Source organism: Lissotriton vulgaris, chromosome 3_1, assembly GCF_964263255.1.
Source record: "Lissotriton vulgaris chromosome 3_1, aLisVul1.2, whole genome shotgun sequence".
NCBI lineage: Eukaryota > Metazoa > Chordata > Amphibia > Caudata > Salamandridae > Lissotriton > Lissotriton vulgaris.
In genome coordinates this window covers 685,401,423-685,421,544 of record NC_141689.1, presented here as the reverse complement: position 1 = coordinate 685,421,544, position 20,122 = coordinate 685,401,423, and positions in this window count along the sequence as shown.

Below are 20,122 nucleotides of genomic sequence, written 5' to 3'. Positions count from 1 at the left end.
AGTCGACAATCAGGAGATCTCTCTTGGGTCTAATGTGTACTAGATGGGAGTCCCTATGATAATCAGGAGGGGCTAGGAAAACAGGTGGCAGAAGGAATGCAATGTAACAAGTACCATCCCAATCTAGAGGTAAGCGTATATATGCGGTATGACCACAAATGAAATAGGAATGACGGGAAGCTTTAAATGTAGACTTGCCTTTATCACTGAATTCGATCACAGTAGTACATCTACTATGACCCAGGTGTACTGAACCATTCTTTCTAACACATAATTCACCTTTGACTGGTAATACGGACATAGCAGGCAAGACTGGTTCGGCTTCGGACTGGACATTCAGAATCATGAGGTTAAGCGTAAAGTTACCTAATCCATATACTTCGTTTTCTAGGTCAGTCCCTGTCCTTTGGGGAAGACCCTCCTTGTCAGGGAAACATACTTTATGCAGAACGGTATTCAGATTTCCCCATACCCAATTACCCTGGTAAACTACAGAATTGGAATCTAAAGAGCTCATTAAACTAAACCATGCACCACAGGAACCATTGTGTGTGAACGGGTACGGAAAGAGGGGCAGAACACCCTTGTATTTCTGATAGGGAGGGAGTCGGCCACATATCCAACAATTGGTAGCGTTGCTGGTCTGATGGGAATGATGTAACATACTGAACATCTCACCTACCTGTCTGAAAATCTTTTTCTGCGTTTGAGGAGAAAATAAGGCTGCATGGATTTAGGAAGTTGGAGTTGCTGTAGAATAACACGTTTATAACTCCCATTTTGTTGTTTACAAGCACTAGTTGTATGTAGATTCTTACTACATCTGTGAACGATGATCTGTAATCTATGAACTATTTCTTCGAGGTTTTGAGAATTTGGAGCTCCTTAAAAGCAGTTACAGAATGGTTTGTAAAATGCACATTTCAGAAACCGTTCATCTCTGAGGACTGAAGCCATGTTGAAAGCACTATGAAAAAGTGACAATTTGCTGTATGTTCTGCATTTTTGCAGCTTGTCTACTTTTTGACCGTGCAGTTCAAGCCTACTACAACATGACTTTAAAAAATATTCTGAGGCCTCTAGGAGCCTGGACAGAATAGGCTTCTAAGTATGCCCTCCAAATATTCCAGAAATCTTCTCAGTGAGACGATTCCAACTTGTATCCAACCACAATCCACCACTAGTTGGTCGGGAAGGGTAATTATGCTTCATTCATATTTTAAAAAATATTTTTTTTTCTATTACTCCTGATCTCTGTATTTTGTTAATGTATGTGTCTATAAATTACTAACAATATTCCCTGTCAATACCACGTGTTTGGGGAATGTGAAATTCTTTATATCCTAAATGCAATGACGTTTTTATGTTTTGCACATGTTGCATATGCCTTTTTTTCAGAGGAATGCATTTCAGCTTGTGACATGAGCAACTAAAAAGGATGATATAGGTATTTCTCACAGAAATCAATGTCCTTAATATAACGCAGTTATATGAGCTTTGTGGGTACTCAGACCATTTGTATTGCAGGAGCGGCTCCAGTAGAGAGTGCTAAGGGGCGGTGGGCTGGTGCGGGGGAGGGGCAGGGTGGAAAGTAGTAAACTCCAGCATACGGCCGATCGGAGTTATAAATAAATAAAACAAATTAAATTGCGCACCCTGCAACACCCAATGCATTGCAGCGCGTGCAATTTAATTAATTAATTAATTAATTTCGTTACCTAACTCTGATCGGCCGTATGCCGGAGTTTACTACCCCCACCCTGACCCTCCCCCGCCCCACCGTCCTGCAGCACTCCCTCCAGGAGCCACTACTGGTATTAAGGGTGAGGCATATCTGGCACATGGCTAAACAATCTGGTTGCCTTCAAGAACAGTGCCAAACCACCTCATCTAATTCAACCATTTCACATAAGTAATAATGCTTATTAGAGATGACTGGCCTTAAGTTATGTATGGTGATGTAATTAAGAAGCACTTGATTGTAACATGATAACAGTTTTATTAGCATTTTTTTTAAATAATCTGAGCCAAAAATATTTATATTTCCCTAACCAAATGGCCACATGTCTCTGGTACAAATGAAATACAGGGTTTTATTGATTTTAGCAATGCTGTCTTATTACCGGTTAAATGTATAGTACCTTTTCTCAATGATTCGAGGATCTAGACATATACATGCATTAGCCCTGTGTGTAAGTGCAATTAATGTAACCATTCAAACTACATTTTGTGAAGTTCTAGACAGACTTATATATTCCATGCACGCATCTAGGATCAAACCCATGTTTTAACCTAAGAATGGTCTTTTAGGACAAACCACTGGTTTAAAGTCCGCTGAAAAAAAAGGGGCAGACGACGATGATCAAATAGGATTTGCTTGTAATTACCGTCATCTGATCTGACAGCCTTAATTCAAAATCTATTAAAGTGTCACCCCCATCTCTTATTACACCTCTTAATTTTTGGCCCATTCATTTCCATTTCTTTCTCTATTGTAACATTAAAACAGGCTATTAATCTTCTTACACTACGTATAGTTTACTCATAAACTCTAAGGGGCATATTATCAAGAATGGCGTTAAAATTATCGCTGCTTTAGCGTCAGGAAACTGCAGCTAAAGCGGCGATAATCAGGGCCGGACTAGGAACCAAAACCAGCCCTGGCAATGTGCTCGCCCCCCCCTCCTCACTCGAGAGGGTGGGAGGGGGGGTGTTGGAGGTGCCGCTGAGCAATTTGCTAGGGCCGGTTTTCGGCCGATTTTGTTGCAGGGCCGATTTTGCAGCTATGCTGCAAAAACGGCCCAGTAACAAAATCGGCCCTCAGAGGCTCAAAACCAGCCCCCACCCTTGCAGCGCACCGGGGGACTGCCCGGTGCCCGCTATGGCCAGTCCGGGCCTGGCAATAATGGCTTGATATTATGCCCTTGTGAATTGCCATAGAAGCCCAGGTTCTGGTGTTAACCTGGGCTGCTATGGGGATTCACAAGGGCATATTAGGAAGCCCATTATCGCCGCTTTAGCGGCAGTTTCCTGCCGCTAAAGTGGCCATAATTTTAAAGACATTCTTGATAATATGCCCCTAATTTAGTTAATCGAACCACAGACAGCACAGGACCAGCACTCGAGACCCTTAGGGGCATATTAGCAAGAACCTCGGTAAATTTATTGCCGTTTTAGTGGCAGGAAACTGCTGCTTAAACGGCGATAATGGGCCTGCTAATATGCGTTATAGATTTCCAATGGAAATCCAGGTTAGATTGTAATTCCATTATCGCCGTTTTAGTGCAATTTCCTGCCGCTAAAATGGTGATAATTGTACAGAGGTTCTTGCTAATATGCCCCTTTATTTGTTGCCATCTATTTCTCTGTGCCTTCTCAATGTACCTTTACTCCTGCAATATATCCCTGATCCAGAATTTCATTGAGGTTATCTGCTGCGACCCAATCCTAAAGTCCTTTTCTTCTTGTATACAAGTATTTTGCATGAAAGGATATAACACGTTTTGATAATGCCTACTATAACGAATCTCACCAGTCTGTCATACATTTCGCTGTTTTATTGATTTTCCCTGATTGACGAGAAAACAAATGCAATGTTCTGGAATTGGCACACGCATACCAAGGCATTTTAATATTGTTTCATTATTCCCTCTGCTTTCTTGAGTGCCGTAGGAACACTCTCATTGCTCCAAATAGTTTGGAATGCGGCTGCGCCTCTACTGGCATCTTTCCTATCACGAAATATCAATCGAACAGTGCTGTTAGGGTGGTACTGTGCCACTTCATGCAACTCTGGTAAATCAGAAATTATTTGTATTGGTCAAGGTGTCTGATGCTTGACATGCTTCAGCAGGACTCTTACTTTTTGGATAAGCTGATATCTACACTTCCAACAATTCTTCCAAAGTACATTGGAGAATACTCTTTCTTGTTTTCTCCTATGAATAGTCATCAAACGTAGCTCTTCAATAATTTTACACGTTTCCGAGTCTAACCATTGTCACAAGCAAGCCGCATTTGTAAATGTAAGCTTTTTTAAAGTAAAAGTAACGTGACAGCATACAATCATATCGGCTGTGGCCCATGCAGGTAAGAACGGTAGGGCAGTGGGTCTGGGTTGGGGGGTGGGGTGGATTCGACAGACGACCAGGAGGGAAAATTAAATAAATATTTAATTTTCCCTCGTGTTTGTCTGTCAAAATTCCCCTCACCCGGCCCCACTGCTCTTACCTACATGGGGTGCGGCTGAATCATATGTTTGTTAAATGTGTAAACACATCAAATTACACTAAACAGGACGTGGAACCAAAGCAGCCCTGGCAAAAATGCTCAAACCAGCCCTAATGCTTCTTCTCCCTGCTCTCTCAGTTTCCATCCATACAGTCTCTCTCTTCCTTTCTCTCTCCTTGCTCTCTACTTCTCCCCTCCCCTTCTCTTTCTTGAAGGCTCCTGTGCCTGCTGCCGTTAACCACGTAGAGCTGGGTAAAGTTGCAGAGGCATCAGAAGTGACCCTGGGCGTTCAAAACTGGTTTCCAATGGTTCCAGCTAACTGAGGAAATGCTCAAATAAATAAGACAATCCCAGCCTAACACAACACCTTAATATTAAACCCTAATTGAGGATTTTTGCTCTCAATTACATGCTATCTTCCTACTGTGAGAGCATTTAAGGAAATATCACAACACATTAACAGCCCTATTTACAAGAGACCTGCGCCACCTGAGAATCACATTTTTTGATGCTACTGTGATGCAGGTCTCTCAGTCATATCTATAAGGTGACACAAATCTACCCTGCATGGCGTTGCATTGCCTCATAGATGTAGAACAAGGCAAAGCAGTGCAAAGCGTTGTGTTGCCTAACTCTGCGTCAAGGAGGCGTTTGATGGCCGTTGCAGTTGGTATTCCATGATACACCTATGAATTTTGATTGCTTCCCCATATGTACAAAAGCGCATAGATCTGAGTTTGTGTCAAAAACTTACACCTCCCCAAAGCAGGCATTAAAAGGAGATGTTTTCATTTTTTCTCGTTTTTTCTTTTTTCCATGTGTGCTTCATTCTGCAACACATAACACATGGAAAACATGTTCAAGGATTGTCTTTGTGCAGGCAGGCGCCTCTTCCTTTAAAAAAACAATCCTACCAACAAGGCATACTGCCTTGCACCATGGTGCTATGGGGCCTGCGTTGGTGCCAGGCACCAAATTATGCACAGGCTTGATTGAAAGGACATGAATGCACGGTATCTCATAAATAAGGTGCATTCCTGCCCTTTCAGATTGGCATAAGGCAGTGCAGCAAAAAAACTTGCAGCACTGCCCTTTGCCATTTTTTTTGCAAATGAGGCCCTAAATGCACAGCATTAATTCGAGGGGCCTCATTTATGAAGGCCTTGCTCCACTGGTGCGTCACTTTTTCCCATTTTAAAAGTGACGCACCGGCGGCGCAAGACCTTCATGAATAAGGCCCGAAATGTTTTGCAATCAAACAGATATAAGTAAAACAATTTTTTTGTTTTGCACCAGTCTAACTCACAAATATGAAAAACTAAGCATTTTAGTTACATTCTAATGTTTCTGTTCATTTTCTGAACCCAATTGTTTTCTCTTCATATACAGTTGTATTTGAATATAGGGATCGTTTCCAATGCATGTTAAATACATTTTAGAACTGACATTTTCTCAGTGAACTCTGACTGGATTTTTTTTGTTTTGTTTTCCATTTGAACATTTTGCTTGAGCCAATCGTGGCCATAATTCAATCATTATTTTTGGAATGATGCGGTCTACCATAAGCAAAGCCTTAGCATTTCAAGCTAAATAGCATTTTAATTTCTATTACTCATCAGAGTAATACATCCTAAAGTCTTCTATTTCACATGGCACATCACTATAGACAGTAACAGTCCCAACTGAGTTTTCTCAATCTGTTCCTGAGGATGTTTCTAATGCTTAAATGAGTCACACATATGAGCTGCTGACAGTCATCTTGTTATTGTAGCACTTTCTGTTTGCATTGGCTCAGAGGTGCACACTTACACATGTGATGGAAGCAATGCAGTTAACACTGGACTGTGAACCCTTCTATAAAGACTCCTCTGAGTAATGGCTTTCCTCCCATTGTGCATCTCTTGGTACAATTTTTGTGACAAGTGACTTAAGATTTATTTTAGTAGGAACATTGGATTCAATCCATACAAAATAAGACCCATGCTGAAATACATGCAAAAGACAGCTGGGCCATTGAATAGAGTTACACAATTATGCTGTTCCTTCCACTTTATACTTATAATGTATTTGGAAATGTAAATCTTAGATTGCTATCCTCAGGAAATGATACTGTTTCTCTAAAAGATGAAATATTTTATAGGCCCTAATCTTATGCTTCTCTTTATTAGCTGTTGCGAAGAAAAACATTTGCTTTGATAATTGCAGACAGCTGCAGACCAATTTAAGTGAGTCTTTTTAGGTGACACTAGTAAGAATATTTCAGGGTCACAATGGATGAATTCAAACCTTTACATCATTTCCATACCATACAAATTCTTAATTTCGATACAAAGATCATCAAAGCATACAAAAAATTAAAACCAAAATACACACTATAAAATCGAACCAACACATGACAAATAGGGAAATACAGAAGTTAAAACATACCGGTGGATAAAAACATGAATATCCAAGAGAAACGTAGGAAAATAAAAAATGTAAAACAATACCAATAGATAAAAACATGAAGATTAAAGATAGGCAACACTTCCTACAGTCTAAAAGCAGCAATCTACGAATTAATGACTTGCCAAATCTATCCTCACATGCACCACAAAAATTAAGAACATTAATGACAACTTCGACGAAGACAACCAACACACTGAACCCTCACCAGTCACACCGACACCCTGGAACCAATGATTGGCAGCTGGACAGCCCTCACCACCGAAGACACACTGGAGGCAATTAAGTCAATCCACTCCGGGGCCCCCACAGAACCCTGTCCCCACCACATCTTCATCAGAGCCACGACACCATCGCACCCATGCTTCGTCACATCATCAACCGCTCCCTGGTGACGGCGTCCTTTCCTGACGTCTGGAAACACGCCAAAGTCAACCCACTTCTGAAGAAGCCCTCGGCGGGCCCCACCGACCTCAAAAACTACAGACCCATCTACCTGCTCCCGTTCCCTGCGAAAGTCATCAAGAATGCCATCAACAGCTAACTCACCACGGTCATCGAAGAGCACACTCTTCAATGTCTACATGGCTCCGCTCGCCCACACCATCAGAATCCACTGACTCAACATTGTTTCATACGCAGACAACACCCAACTCATCCTCTCCCTATCTAACGCAGCCAAACACAAGAAAGCATGGAAGCTGTCGCCAAATGGCTGAAAAGCAGCTGCCTACAACTCAACACCGACAAAACAGAAGTATTCATCATGGGTCCACACCCTGAGGCCTGAAACGACACTTGGTGGCCCCACCATAATCAAAGCCTTAGCATTTCAAGCTAAATAGCCTTTATATTTCTATTACTCATCAGAGTGATACAACCCAAAGTTTTCCATCTGGAGGGCCCAGCTCAGGTTGGGTGTCATTCGGATACCTAGATAGTCAAATGTAGCAACCCCATCAGTGCATGCATTACCCACCAGTATCTGCCTATTACACTAGATCGCCCTGTTTTTAGAGAAAAGCATATATTTGGTCTTAGCACTATTACGCTATAGGGCCCACTCAACACAAAAGGAAGAAAAATATCTAACAGCAGTTAATGTAGCCTTTAGAGACACTTTGAAATCAATAGGGTATCATCGGCAAGGAGGAGGGCTAGGACCCCAATTTGGGATGCATCACACCTGTCCTTGCTGGGGTGATCAATCACCCCATTTGTATACAAAGGAGAACAGGGTGAGGGCTAAAACACAACCCTGTCTGACTCCCGGAACTACTCTAAAGGGTTTGGTCAGTTGCAGAAAATTTCCCTCATGGAGCCTCACCATGATATTCAAAAGTGAAGGGGGGATAACCATGTTGTCCAATACTTTTTACCATTTCCCTTGCAGAATCAGATCAAATGCTGTGTGTAAGTCCTCGAAGGCAACAGGCAGCTTTCCCCCATTAAATAGTACCTCACGTCGGTATATACAAGCAAACCAGAAGGTCTGGTCTAGTGTACTAATGCTTGCTCTAAAACCTACCTGTAAATCAGATAGGATACCCTCCTCAGTAAGCCAGTCCTGGAGGTGGATCAACACTTGCTTGCAAATTTCTTTTTTAATAGAGTCAATTAGACTATTAGGGAAACAGTTCCTGGGCTGGCCCGATCCCCCTTCTTGTAAGTAGACAGGATCTCCACTAGCTTCCAAAAGGAGGGGACCTCAAGGTCCAACAAAATAGCATTGGATAGGATGTTGATATCAGGACCGCACACCTCTAGATTCACTTTGTACAAATCATTTGGGATCCCATCTGTTCCTGGGGCATGAGCTGGATTATAGGAGATAACAGCCATCAAGGTCTCATTAAGGGTGAAAGCAAGGGTGTTTACATCTTCTTGGGCAGCCACATAGTGGATCACTTTATCATCTTCCTCTATAGCACCTCCATTTATGTACAAATTACAGAAGTGGGTCATCCAATCGTCAGGTTGTACACAAAAATCTATCACAGTTTCGGTACCATTTAGGAATTTTGATGCCATACACCAAAAGGAATGGCTTTCTTTAGAGGTCAGGGCTTTGTGGAGAGTGGACAACAATGAATATTCACACTCCTTTTTGACCCTTTAAAAAGCCTGCATATACCAGGCTGTAAAGTTTATTATGTTGTAGCATGTGACAGATTTAACTGTTGATAGAGGTTTACTCTTTGCTAGCCTTGAGTTGCTATTAAACCGAGGAAAGTGTTTGGGCATCCTCAACCCCATTTCTAAGTTTTACCTAAAAAGTCCCCCACCTGTGCAAAAAGTTGAGCAGGGGTTACACTCAACACCTTTCTCCTTGGATGCCCTGGGAGGGATGATAAATAGTCTACATCTTGTCCCACTCTAGCAAAAGCAGCCTCTCGGGCTAGGGTTTCAACCCATGCAATATTCTTCTGATTATTGGTTGATGAACGGCCACCCAGATCACCGGGCCCTGCAAAATGGCTTTTAACCTGAAATTATGAGATAGAGTTAAGTTTAGTGCATGATGATCACTATCTGGTCTATCCATCACTTCCATATGTAGCACAGCTGGCCATAACTTTACATCTACCAAACAAATAGTCAAACCTAAGTTGATACCCAGGTCTGTTGAATGCGATTTTTCCCTGGCAATTAGATGCAGTTCGACCATTTGCGGCTCTAAAGTCAAAATTAAGGATTTGGACCAATGCCTGTCCTGCTTTCAGGGACCATCTCACACATGGCAAATCAAACTGTGGAATACCCTACTGATTAATTCAGGCTGCTGACAATTCAAAGGGATCGTCAATTAAAGTTTTCAAACATGGTATTGAAATAATCTGCCACCAAAAGGTAACCCTACCCTGTTTGTTCAGAAAGTGCTACCTCAAGTGTGTTTAAAACCACAGACTCTGCAAATCGGGTTCCAGCTCAATTACAAACATAAATTGTTTTAGAACCATACCTGAAGGTAATACAAGCACAACTTCCATTACTTCAAGCAAGTCAATATAGCTTTTCCTAATTTTGCTCTGTAGAGATGTTTTAACGCAAATCTCTAACCCCCCATATGTCCTCCCCTTCCACTTTGGACTGAATTTACACTGAAGGAAGTAAACCCACTTCTGTGGAATGGAGACTAAGACCAGGTCCCTTGAAAGAGACAGACATAATGGGAATCTATAACATTTCCACAATCCACCTAGGAGAGCAGTTTTGTAATCCCTGCTACGTTCCATGACAACATTTTTTCTTGAGGGGCGACTGGCTGGAATTGGGATGGAAGGTCACCAACTACCAGCTCCACTATTGGGTGTGTGAGATCCTATACGACTTGCTCCTTAGAAGTAGGGGAATGTCTGACCCAAGACCAATTGCAATAGGACTATGTGGTTTTACCCTTGCTTCAGGAGGCAAGCTACATAACAAGTAGGTGTCTGGGGCCTTTTTAAGCATGATTTGGCAACGTGGCTTACTAAATCAGAGCTGATTTCCTGAACAGCCATTGTTAATTAAGGTTAAGGACTATTTGACACATGGCTGATGTCCCCACAGCCTGGGCTGTATCACCTGGAGAGCTACTGACATCCATTGCCAGAACTCGATACTTTATCACAGTGGGGTATTGGATTCAGGGGTAGTTCTAGCATTGACTGCCATAAGACCGACAACTTTGTGTCTATGGGAACATTGGACCTTCACCGTACCATAATTTTCCTCAGGATAAGATAGCCTTTCACCACCCACTATGTCACTCCTTATAATAGAAAGGCAGTGACAGACATCCCAAAACCAATCTGCACCTTTATTGATAAGTGATTCTTGATCTTCGCTAACACCCCCTAAGAACCTAAGGATTGGTGTAAGATAGATTTGGGCCTGCTGATTCCCTAGCTATTTGGGTATATGATGCACACTTTTCACCTCCCCTCTGGATCAAGATATGTAGGGGCTCTCTGCAGAAGGATCCCACAGCCTCTGGGCCCGCAGTCCTTGCCCGGGAACAACTACCAGCTCCCTCCTTGGGCGTTCCAACCCAGTGCCACCTAGCTGGAAACACATTGGCGATGGCTGGTCCTAGGGTGTAGATGGGGGATGGAGCTATGGGGGAAAGTTGGGGGAAAATTCCCTGGACACCTGTTCAGTGTGTAACATAGAGGGAGGATTCCAATGGCTGGCAGTCACATTTGTTCCCACCAGTTTGTAACCCACCACTACAGTGCCAAGGGGGCTTTGATTTATTTTCCTTCTCCTCAAAACTCTAAACCACCCTCGTCAAGGTCACTATCTATTTCTTTAACTTCACAATTACTCCCATTAACAACAGAGCATTAAATAGCACTCGTGGGTGGGAGCTTAGGGAACATCGGTGCGAGACCCTACATTTACATCAACATTAGGGCAGGGATCGAGAACTGATTTCGGCACTCAATTAGGTCTTTATTACATACTGACGATAGTTTCTCAGGCTCACCCAACACTGGGGGTTCTGAATGGTTTTTCACAGCAGGTTCCCCAATATCTCTGTAAGATTTTTGAAACATCTGAGGTTTTATGAAACATCTGAGGTTTGCGCATTGATGCCACAGCTGGGGGAAATTCTATATCATTGCCTCTTGGTAAGAGGGTTGGATTTGACATGTACACACACTAGGGAAGAGACTGTCCATTTGGTCCAATGCATAGTCCCCAGCAGCCGAAGAAAAGGACTTCTCTTTAGCTTTCAAAGACAGCCGAGCCCCCAGCCTTCCTTTTGTCCATTTTCAAATCGCACCAAGGTAAGCATGGGCGAATTTTGCGAATCTCGCGTTCGCGAATTTTGCGGATTTGCGAATTCACAATCCGCAAAATCCGCGAATTCTCGCGAATTTGCGGATTTTTTTTTTTTGTGTTCGCAAGTGGTTCTCCCAGTTCGCGAGGATTTGGTACTAGTTCGCAATTGCGAACTTACTTGTCGGCTCGCAACGGTCGCGACTATGTTGTTTCTACGTCTGGTTCATCATCACAGCCTCCCAGCACCCTCTGTTTCACCACTGGCACCCTCTCTTTGACCCATGCCACCCTCTGTTACATCAATGCCACCCTCTGGTTCATCATCACTGTAGAAGATGGGGGGAAAAGCAAGCCCACCTGCCCTGCTTGAACTGACATGAATTAATTTGGGGTTAGTTTATTAACAACACCTGCCCTGCCCCAACTGACAATAATGAATTAGGGGCTAATTAATGTGTCACTGAAAGAATTTCAAGTTCCAGCCTGGCACCTGCTTGTCTGCTCCTTTAGCTGTAAATCAGGACCTTTGTGGCATACAGTTAAGGTCAGAGCAGGGTCACACAATAGTTGCAAGCAGGCAACCGACTTCTGGAGGGCCCCCTCAGGAAGCACTACAGAGAATCGTTACAAATCATGAGGTTGACCTTTTGCACCTGCTCATTGCTTTTGCTTTTGCTAAAATCGTTTTTCAGCTTTTTCGCGCTAATCGCGGTGCGCGGCGTCGTGCGAAACCGACCGCGGAAGCCGCCCATTCGTGCGAATGAGCATTTTTTTTTTTTTTGCGGCTTGTTGTTTCGCGAGTTTTTTTGCAGTATTCGCTAGCCGCTTGCAGCGCAACACGCGAATTTACCCCAAGGTCGAGTACGGGCGCGGCCATTTTGTTTGCGTGACGTATTTCCATTTCCGCCCGCTATGTATAATCTTGCGCAGTAAGCGCATTGCGAGTAGAGGTTCGCACGAGATCGCACGGGAAATCTAGAGGTTCGCACGAGATCGCGAGGAAAATCTCGCGCAAACTTACTTTCGCGCTCGTGAACGGGCGCCGGCCATCTTGTTTCTCATTCATTTCCTGTGTCTGGGCATGGTGTTTAATCCTCTTGGTATCTTTGCCATCCTTTGCTTGTTTTCAGTTTTTTATTTACGATTTTGCTTCTTATCTATCCCTCTCTTTTCCTAGCTGTATATTTTTGTCTTTTCTGCTATTTTTCTTTACTTTTAAACTACTTTTTTAAACTCTTTTCTTTTCTTCTTCCCTATCCTATTCTTTCTTAATTTTCTACTTCTTCCTACCTTACCTGCCCAGACCATGGTCAAGCCAGGCGCCGTGAAGCTGCCCAGGCACTTGAGGGCCGCAGCGGCGGCGGGGAGTAGTGCTGGACCCAGTGCCAGGACAGCATGCGGGAGATTGAGGGGGGAGCAGGTGACGTGACGGGAGATATTCAGCCCGGAGGAAGTGGGCGCGCTGGTCTACTTCGTCCAGCGCCGCCTGCCCAGGACCATTGCGGGAGGCGGCAGGATCGCGGCCGGCGGCTACAACATGCGGGAGCGCCGGAAGCGGTGGGAGAAGGTGTGCTGGGCCATATCCCACCTCTACGGGGTCCAGCGCACCTACAGCCAGGTCACCCATCGCTAGACGGACCTCCTGGACCGCGAGCGCGACCTGCTGGACCAGCTCGGCTTGGAGATCCCCGGGCTTGGTGAGTAGTAGTAGCCATTTAATCACTTACTACTATGATGTTTTCTCCTGCTCTTAGTTGTTGTATTGCAAATATTTGTTTTTTACATGGAGCAAGCCAATAATGCCGCTGATGACGATTACATTGTAGTTAAATTATATTTCAAAATCTTCTGTGCATTTCAGGTGCACTGCTCTCCTTCTCAGTGGCGTTGCTACTATGCTTATTTGTTTTCTATTTCGTGGTCTCATTGGCCTGAGTAACTATTATGTATGAGTGTACTTTACAGAACTGCGTAATGCTAGACACTAGGGGGCAGATTACATTTACAAGCCCCTTGCGCCACGTTTACATTGCCTTGTGTGACGCAACAGCGGCGTAAACGTGCCGCATCCCTGCGAGTCATTTACAGCATGACGCATCTAGGGAGATGCGTCACGTTATAAAGCCATGGGCCTGCACCACAATGGGTGCGTTCCTAGTACGCAGGGTGGGCGGTCCGGCGGCTGTGCGCCTCGCAAAATTGCCTGCGTGAAATCTACAAGTTTTAACCCAGGCACTTCTGCGACGCTGCTACGTCAATTCAATTCCTTATGTCTGCTCGAAGCAGGCGAAAGGACTGACACAGCATCTTAAGTATTGGGTGGCCCTGAGCATTACTGGAGTTGCATTGCGTTGGCGACGTGACTCCAGCGATGCGCCGCTCTTACGTGACGAGATGCGTCACGCAAGTGCCTACCCTTGCGCCAGGGCGCGCCGCATTGTAAATGAGGCGCATCTGCCGTGTCGCAAGGGTAGTTTTGCGTGACGCATTTGATCTGGCGCATCTCTGGAGATGCGCCAGAACGCGTAAGTAAGTATGCCCCTAAGGGGCAGAATTGCAATTACCGTCGCATCCCTGCAAAGTAGCAGGGATGCGCCATTAATTGTGCGGCCCGCTACCACCACCAAACATGGTGCGCCGTATTTGCAATGCGGCACACCATGGGCCCAAAACGTCACCGAAGCTTTACTGCTGGAGTTGCGTCGCAACGATGGCGCAGCTCCAGCAATGCTCTGGGGTACCCTATCTCCCCAATGCTGGGTCAAGCCGTACGTCTGCTTCAAGCAGGTGCAGGGTTTGTGTGACGCATCATTGTCCTAAAGGTGACTGATTGAAATTTTGTAGATTTCCCTCAGCCACTTTTAGGATGTGTTCCAGCGCAGGAATGCCCTCCCTTGCGCCGGAACGCCCCCTGATGGCGCAGGGCTTTATAACGGGATGCATCTCCCAAATGCGTCACGTTGTTATAATTTTATACGCCGCACCATGGCGCCCTTTTTTGTTTAGCTGCTGCGTCACAAAAGTCACGCAAGAACGGCGCAAAAGAGCCGCAAGGGGCTTAAATCTGCCCCTTCCTTTGTACCCCTGACAATAAGAAAAATAGTGGCGGTGGATTGATAGTTTGACTATTTAAATGACTGGTAATGTAGCAGGCAACTGTTAGTGTTGTCACTGATCTGACTGAAATCACAATGGAGTTTGTCTGTCACTTTGCGTCTTGCCTGCGGACTGCTGCCTGCCAGTCCTAGGTGAACGTTTCAGTACTTTGTTTAGTGAGTTACGTGACTTTCGAAGTCACAGGTCCGCAAATAAATGAAAACTAACCCTAATCAATATAATTTCGCGGAAATATTTTGTTATTGTTCTTTTGAAATGTTTGATTTGGTTGACATTGACAAGCAACAATCATCCATGTTTTCTGTTCTTTCTTTCATGTTGTACGTCAGCTCCCTCCAGGGGCGAGAGGAGGACACAGGAGCAGCAGGCGGCGGATGCTGTTCAACAGGGCCAGGATCGGGCAGGCGAGGGCTCCTCTGCTGGCCCCAGTAAGTTTTCATTTTAGACTAGTGCCTATTTTTCCTAGCGTTCCTCATTTGACTTTTTTCAAAATTGTCTTTGATCTTCTTGTAGACTGTATCTAAATTCTTATCCTGCCTCTACTATGACTCCCTGTGGTATTACTAGATTATTCTTATTAGTCTGTCTGTGTAGCTAACTAAGATTGCACGGTTGGCGAAACTCCCATGATTCTAGTCAGCAATAGCTCTATCAACTTAGTGCAGTCCTCTGGGATTGTCCATAATGTCTTTTGAAGTGTTCTATCTGGACTCATGCTTGCAAAAATTGCAAAACCTTTCGCTCAGTCACTCTAGTCTGGACCAAAAAACACAGATTGTATTTAAGTTTAAAAGCTTTATTAAAAGTAAACACATTTATTAAAATGAAGTCATAATAAAACTAAACGTTTAACTGATAATGGAAAAGTGGTTAGTGCTGACGATTAATTGAAGACATTTCTTGTGGTCGAGCCGAGCTCTCATCTGGTTTCAACTTGATCTTGTTGTTAGAAGTCCATCTTCTGTCTGTGTGGAGAAAAATGGTGCGTGTTAAAAAAACAGCCTTCATCAGTTGTGCCAAAAAGTGCAGCAAGACAACCTTCCCTGGAAAAAGGGACATTTTTTTTTAACTTTAAAGTAGACAGTCACAAATTACATTGTTTTCACATGTCTTCATTCCTAGACCAAAGACTAGTGAGTGCTTTATTCTAACATTCTTAAATGTACTTTGTAGGTGGAACATCTGGTGGCGGGGCCAGTGTGAAGGTGGTGGTGCTCGACACGGAGGCGGAGGGCGATTCTTCAGGGGAGGAGGCGGCGGCTGTGAGAGTTGAGACGGTGGTGGTGGCGGCCGGAGGTAAGCTCTTATATATTCCTTACTTATTGAGATTGGAGACTAGCTGGGAAGGCAAGAATATGAGATGCATGGCTGGGTGAATGATGAAGCAATGATGGGTGGTACGACAACAGCCTGGGTGGGTGACACAGAAACTGTATGTGTCCATATACCTGGATCATGCTACTATCTGACTCTTAGATAGCATATGTGTATCTAGAGCAGGGGTACTCATAGTACGGCCCGCGGGCCGGTGGTGGCCCGGCAAGCCTTCCTTGGCGGTGCGCAGACCTTGCAGACAATCACTGCTCCCCCGGCCCCCACAGAGCAGAGGCTTTTTTGTATTTCACCTGTTAGCGCCCCTGCATCTCCACTCTGACAATCACTGCTCCCCCGGCCCCCACAGAGCAGAGTGGAGATGCAAGGCCACAAAGAGGTGAAATAGAACAAAGACTCTGCTCTGTGGGGCCGGGCAAGCAGTGATTGTCAGGGTGGAGAAGCAGGGGCGCTACAACAAACAAAGCCTCAATAATATGTTAATGGTCTTTTAAAGACCTGTTAAGTACTTTGGTGTTGTTGTCTGTGTGTGCGCGTTGAGGAAGCGGTCTCAACCCGGGCTGAAGGCTGACACAGATAGACACACACACAGTGAGATGACAGAGGTGGAGGGAGAGGGAGGGCAGGAGGGAGAGAGAGATGGAGAGGGAGGGCAGGAGGGAGAGCAGGAGGGAGAGAGATGTATGTAAATGCTGGGTCTGGTGGCTCAGTGGATGAGGGCATCTGCTGCAGGGACCTGTGTGCAACCTCATGGTCACAAGTTATTGTTTTGCTTTAGCCCCGCCCCCTCTGACTCCGCCCCCACCAGTGCGGCCCTCGGCCACAAACTACACTGTAAATTTAGCCCCTGACAGAAAGTTTGTGAAAACCCATGATCTAGAGAGAGTAGACGGTCAGTGGATGAACTAAGTGTAACTTTGAAGAGCATGTAACACTGCACCCGCACGTCCGTTCCAGTGTAGGAAAGGCAAGGAAAAGAAGTTTTAATTTTGTCCAAATACTACCATCAATAGTAGCAGTAGTTTGTATTGCAAGCACAGCATAGATCCGGTTATTACGGTGGCCACTCCCTACCTCTCTTAATAAGTTTAGTAGTACTCAGTCATTCATGTGTGGATGTATCACTGGTCACTCAATAAAAAGCAAAGCACCTAAAGTCATCCCATATATAAGCAGAAACATCCCATGTAAAGTGATAGATAATCAGATTATTTATCTTCTTCAATTTTCCATTTCTAGTACTCATTTCCACTGTAGGGTGAAAGTTAAATTAATTAAGCAGTAGCCCTTGAGTTGTAACAGAGTATTCTCAGTGCCACCCGTAATAGAAAAGTAAGAGCTTCACCACCTGCATGTACTGGACGGGTACAGTAACGCAACGCAAGTCTAGGTCACTCCTCATGGCGTGCGTCTCTTTTTCTCGGGTGCAAGTTTACTGCGCTGGCATTATGCCGGCTTGCAGAAGATAACGTACCAATTTTCCTAAACAAGAGACAAGAAGAAGAATAAGACTGGTGTACTTTCATAGTCGACTCCAATGGAAGTCCATAGTGCTCGTAGAATTTGTTCCTTAAACTCCGACTAATGTTAGAGCAAGGATGAAGAAGTGTGAGGTTAGATAGATACTGGCCTCAATAGTTATGTAATGCGCTTGCAAGTTGCTAGTTGTAGTGCAACACAAATTTCTGCTGAATGATTGAGTTAATCTTAAAGAGCATTGGTTACAGACTATGTCTTTCTTTCTTCATATAGGTTCTCCTTCCAAACGAACAAGAAGGAAGGAGCTGGCTAGAGCGGCCCGGCAACGCAGGATCGATGCCATTGTGGCCGAATATCGGTGGCTGGTGGCCCTGGAGGACGAAGAAAGTGTGCAGTCGACCACAACAACTACGTCGTCTGCATCGGCCTCCGTTCCCCCACGAGCTGCCAGTGCCACCCAGCACAGTGCTCCACCCAGACTGAGCCGGGCTGCCAAAGCCAAACGCCACCGCCGAGTAGCAAGGACAACAGCTTCCTCTCACAGCCGTTGCACCTACAAGGCATTTAAGGCACGCCTGCGCCGCAGTACCCTGATGGTGTCCCGCCTCCAGCAGGAGCTCCACCACTTTTCAAAGGAGTTGGAAGGGCTCCGCGTAGAGCACGCCTTGCTCCGCCAGGAGCATGATGCCCTGGCCCAAAAAGTTGACAGCATCCACCCATAGTGTCCCTTGCCCCTTTTTTAGAGACTTTTGGGGGGTGGGAATTGGGAGTTGGGTTTTTGGGGACTTTTGAAGGACAATCGTTGGGGTTAGGGAGGGTCTTGCAGGAGATTATTTTGTTAGGGATATAAATATACTTTTTCAAACTTTATCTGAGCATACCCGTTTCTTACTGCTTGCCTGGTGGGTGGGGGTTTAACAGTGACTTTGTTTTCCTGAAAGTTTAGTTCCATTTTCTTCCTTTAAGTGTAAATGCCCAAATGTTTTCAACACTAAGTGCCTCTCACAGACTAAGTGAAGTGAATCCAAGAGTCCTAGGACTTTAGTAGTACTACCTTCAGTCTCTCGTCTCTCGTACTAATACTCCATTATACCCCCAAACCACCAAACGCTTATCTTACCTGTAGTTTGTGTTTGAAAGTAGGGCTAGACCCAGGGCTGGCTCCACGGGAAACAGCGAATAAGGTTGGCAATCTTGGTCGGATAAAATTTCCTCATAGCGGTGGTACTAGTGGTGTGACACAGTGGCAGTTGCATTCCTATGAAAAAAAAGAAAATGAAATCTGGTTTGTCCTCCTGAGCAATTCAACGGTACAACTGAGAATATAGCAGGTGACAGAAGTACAGTAGAACAGTGCCACATTGTAGCCTAACAAATGGTAAAGTATAACTACTAATTCGGTTGAAGTTCTTTCACATTAGCAATGGTTCTTTGTCAAGCAGAGTAAGAATATATCCTCGGATTTCTTCACCAGCCTGTTGCTATCACCTTATCCTCCCCAGCAAGTGTGTGGATTTATTGCTGTAATTTAGTCACACATCAATCAAAACCACACAGCCCGGGGGAAGAGGGTTAGGGTTTGAAAAATGGATGGGTACGGGGGTTTTTGGGAAAGGTTTTGGGAGACAAGAAAAAAGTAGCACAGCATAGACAAACAATTGTGAACATAAACAAATCTTTGGGTACAAACCTATCCATCAATCTTTGAAAGTGCATGCACCACTGCATGCATGTCAGTGAAAAGTAAGTAGTACATTCTACAACTGTGGAAGAAAGAATGCGACAGTACAGGGCCTGTGTGGAATTATTGATAACGATATTCAACATAAGGTCTCTGTAGCCAGATACCCGAGAGCCTTGCTGGTCACTATAAATCCATTCACAACAACACTCAATGGGGTTGATCTGGAAGGTATAGTAGATAGAAAAGGAGAAATTGCTTTTTTTCTAGGTGTCCCCTCACTCACCAGGGTTGCCCCTTGGTGACATGCTTCATCATTGGGGCCATCCCAGTCCTCTACGGCCTGGGGCGTAGCTGCGACTTGCGAATTACGTCGGAGCACTTACAAATGACTATGTGTGTATGTGTGATGCAGATGTGATAGTGGAGTGGACTAAGTGATGTGTTAAGGGATCAATTTAGAAGCAGAGAGAGATCCAAGAAATGCAGTCACAGTCAGAGAAAAAGGCAAGGGATACTGTATCTATGTAGTTGTAGTGGTCCTGTTGGAAGTGGTAAGTAAGTTGCCTGCAGAAAAAAAATCCTCCTATTAGCGGCACTCCTCCATTGCAGCCGACGCTTCGTCCATCGATGTTGGTCACCAGAAGACACCCTGTAAAAAAAAGCACAGCATAGACAAACAATTGAACATAAACAATTCTTTGGGTACAAACCTATCCATCAATCTTTGAAAGTGCATGCACTACTGCATGCATGTCAGTGAAAAGTAAGTAGTGCATTCGACAGCTGTGGAAGAAAGAATGCGACAGTACAGGGCCTGTGTGGAATTATTGATAACGATATTCAACATAAGGTCTCTGTAGCCAGATACCCGAGAGCCTTGCTGGTCACTATAAATCCATTCACAACAACACTCAGTGGGGTTGGTCTGGAAGGTATAGTAGATAGAAAAGGAGAAATTGCTTTTTTTCTAGGTGTCCCCTCACTCACCAGGGTTGCCCCTTGGTGACATGCTTCATCATTGGGGCCATCCCTGTCCTCTACGGCCTGGGGCGTGCTGCGACTTGC